This window comes from Olea europaea, chromosome 15 (genome assembly GCF_002742605.1).
Source record: "Olea europaea var. sylvestris chromosome 15, O_europaea_v1, whole genome shotgun sequence".
In the NCBI taxonomy this organism is placed as follows: Eukaryota; Viridiplantae; Streptophyta; class Magnoliopsida; order Lamiales; family Oleaceae; genus Olea; species Olea europaea.
The window spans coordinates 21,315,446-21,319,774 of NC_036251.1; positions in this window are offsets into that span (position 1 = coordinate 21,315,446).

Sequence of the window (4,329 nt, forward strand, 5' to 3'; positions counted from 1 at the left end):
GTAAGGGGAGCACAAGTCATACAATGATTTTCATTTTGCACAAGCAGCTCGAGATGCATGTGAACATGTGATTTGTCGTATCTGAAACTCTCGACATGAACATGTGTTACCTATAAAGCCGACAGTACAAAGTTCGGTAGCTATACCTACCTCAAAAACGAGTTCGTCCAAATTTCGTACTGGTAAGGTTGCACCGGCATCGAATGATTTTCTCAATTCATCATCAATTTTTGGTGTCACGGTCGTACTACATTTGGTGGATGCTCTTTTTCTCTTGTAGAACCATCGTTGCATCAATGACGTAATATTTTTGACCAACAAGGTTATAGGAAAACTTCGTTGTCGCCTTAGGACTGAATTTAGTGATTCTACAATGTTATTTGTCATAACGTTGTATCGATTATCAAAAAAATTTGGCTATGACCAGGTGGATATATCGGCACTTTTCAAGTAAGATGCCATTGACGGTCGAATGGTTCTTATCTGTGTCATGAGCTGATTAAATTCCAATAGGTGGTATGCTAGCGCTGCCCGCTTGAACAAGAATATAACATTGCTACTACTATACCTAGCAATAAGATTTTTCTCGTTATGCCAAATGCAGACACCGTGGTGAGAAAACGGGAACAATCTCGTAATTGCCTGCTTAATACTCTTCTTCCTGTCCGACACAAACACTAGTTGGTTTGAATCATCAACGACATCTTTCAACTTCGCGAAGAACCAATACCACGATGTATTTGTTTTCCCGTTGACAATACCCCAAGCAAGATGATACATTTGTAGGTTAGCATCTTACACTACAGCTACTAGTAGCATTCCCTTATACTGGCCCTTCAAATGACTTTCATCAACACAAATTACTGGCCTCATGTACTCTTGAAAATCACGTACACTCTGCCCGAACGCTAAGAAGAAATACAAGAACCTGTTATTCGAGTCTAGTTCAATGTGTGCAATAGTTCCTGGATTTTTCTCGGTTAACATGTGACAGTAAGATGACAATTTTTGAAAACTTTCTTCGGGTGTACCACAAAAAAATCGAAGACCCTTCTCTTTAGCCCTCCACGCTTTATTTTAGGTAATCCGTACACCAAACTCACATTACATATCCTCAATAATACCCGCAGGAACGTATGATTAGTTTACATCGTCCAACCTTCGAATTATGTGATGCCCAATTACTGCACTCGTTGCATAAATTTGTGCATTTCGTCTAACGTTTAGAGAACATGTGTACTTAGGTATGTACTCTCGAATTTTAAATATTTCTGAAATTTTTATCTTAGAAGCTCGCACTAGCCAATGACATATAGTATCGACACAACACACAGTAAGAGATCTAGAATTCGACTTTTTAACCTTAAAATGAAACTTCTCTTTCAAAGCCTTAAGTTGAAGCCTTGTGTGTAACTGTTGCTTGCTAAAGAATATCTGATTCTCCACAATGTCCTCTTCATCAATCGACTGAATTGCATTTCGAATAAACAAATTCCCTTCCCCTAAACCTTCATCTGTATTATCAATCGTTCGTGGCTCTTGTAATTCGCACATACCGACTTCGTCGCGTCCACACAATGCATCTTCTATTGGTGAGAAAGGCTCAAATCCGACATGCAGTTTGTGCTCTCCAGCATTATATTCATCTGCAATTACACAGAACCCGCTTCTGTGTAAATAGACATAAACCATTGCAAATCTTCATCATCAGCTACATCAGCAGGGATATATTCATGTTCGAAACTATAAATTTCAATTGAATTCGGAACTTCATTCTGTCAACATTCAGCTTCTAGAATAATTAATTTACAAACTCTTCATATGTAATGTCATGTCGAATAACAATTGATGTTGTTCGGTTCCCTAACCACTTCCACCTGTCGTCCATGTTGACGAATCTACTACCATACGAAACAACAACAAGTCTCTTAACATCTCCCATATCTGCATATCATAAACAACAATAATGTCAGCCACTAATGAAAATCGAAAACGAAGATGCTATCTGCATGCAATATGTGAAACGCTATACACAAATTTTTCCCACTTAGTCAAGTTTTTAATGTTATTGTCGACATTTGACAGTGTCGAGAATGATGGTATAGATATCATTCTCGATGTTTATAAATGTCGAGAATGATATTTATACTATCATTATCGACATTTATAAAACGTCGAGAATGAAATGATGGGATTTCTTGCATTTATCATATTCTTCAACTTCAACCACCATTTTCGCAAGAATTTTTTTCACCATAAATGATATTCTAAATATAGAAGTATATTATCTAACTAAGTTATTTAAGATAAATGGTACAACAAATATCTACTCATTGTTTGGATAATTTCATCCATTGAAATGAAAAAATAACTTATCAAAAAAATGATATTTGAACATATATAACGACAAATACTAAATACAACTTATCAAAAAAAATGAAAGTTCAAAGAAATATAGCTTCGATCGAGAAATGACGAGAGCCTAATCAACTTCAAATTTTGACAATAGTAAATTTCTTCACATGAAATAAAATGATTTCTTTTGAGTTGGAATCATATACTTCTTTGTATGTATTAATGGAATTTCTGTTTCTTCTTCATTTATTATAGAATAATTGATTAAAATCTAATTAAAAATATAGGCAAGTCGACTCACCTAGGTAATAGCAATATTATTGTAGCTTCTCATAGAAGCTATTTGCTCTTCTCAAAAATTTTGTCAATTTGATATAAAATTGATTAATCTTTTCACGAGGATAAAGTAGACAATTTGATATGGAAATTGGACATTTTTGCAAGGATTATCAAAAGAGGACAATTTTCTACTCACACCCTTAAAATTGAACATTCTTGAAAATGCCTCTATTTTATTTTACTTTTAATGAGTAATCTAATTAAAGTTTAAGTCAACTTAAAAGCTTTCAAGCAGGAAACGTGGCTCTGTAGTGACCTTATATTCTAAATATTATTTATAATTAATCTTTGGATTCTATTTTTTTAAAACTCATTTTTCCAAAACTCATTATCAACCACACGTTCTCTCATAAAATAATCTTACTAGTAAATTAAAAAAAAAATCCTTATTTTTTATCTACAAATTTAAAAAAATAAAAGAATTCGTTATTTTAAAATACATTATCCCTCAAAAATGGGGCTCAAGCACGGTAGGAAATTCTTTGACAGGACAAATAGGCTTAATTTTTTAAAGTTAGGTAATCTCGCATCACAATAAACTGGTAATTAATCTTATTTCACATAAAAATATCTTTACTTCAATTATCAGTATTTAATTTTTCTTTTTATGTGAGAAAATAGAATCCAAACCGATGGCTAAGGGGAGCAGCAATTGAGGCAAAAAGGCCAAATCTATAACTTTCTTTGACCATACAAAAAACCCTAATGACGTTGTTGGTGTAACACCCCGAGATCTTTTTCATTTTTATTATTATTTTTTAAATAAAAATAGGTTTGAAGTGTTACCAACATCTTCATTGTCTAATTTAAGCGAAAATATCACTTTCATTTAGTGTTGAACATGCATAAAAATAACTATTAAACAATGTACACAAAAATTCAATATGAAGATGTTCTTCAAATAAACATTTGACGATTATCTTTTCTAGAAAATTTACTTGGTGATCCCATAAGCATCACTCGATCAATCTTCCACAATTCCAAACGATCCGTTCTCATCTAAAAAGTATTGTAAAAGTGAGTATTTTGAAAATGCTCAATAAGAATACGTGCATATTCTTATTCACATGATAATTCTCTCACGTAACTTAAATCAATAATTTCATATTAAACACTTGGAAATCAAAATCCTTTCACAATTAAGTAAGAGTTACAAGGTTAATTAGTCATCGTTAATGAGATAATTATTTTTTATTAATTATAATATATTACACCCTTTTTAATTCCTCAAATCCCAATGTATCGACCATTACTTCTATTTTATTATTTTATTATTATTTACATTTTGTTTCATTAATAAAATATAAAAATCTAGAATAGTTCTTTATATCAACATAACTCGAGTATAACTAGTCTAAAAATATTTCTTCTTGAGCCAATTTATGTTATTCAAGACGAGCTACAAAATGAGTATAATATCGATATATATTTTTATTAACTTTTAAATAATTAAATATTCGACCCAACTAACTTTCGATAAAATTTTAAAAGTGTACGTAAGCAAATAAATCATTTATGCAAATGAGTAGGTCGAGTTTGTCATTTTAGAACTCCAGTTTGATAACAAGGATATACATAAGTATTTCATTTGCTAGACGACCATTATTAAATTTAGGTTCATATGAAAATTAGTAA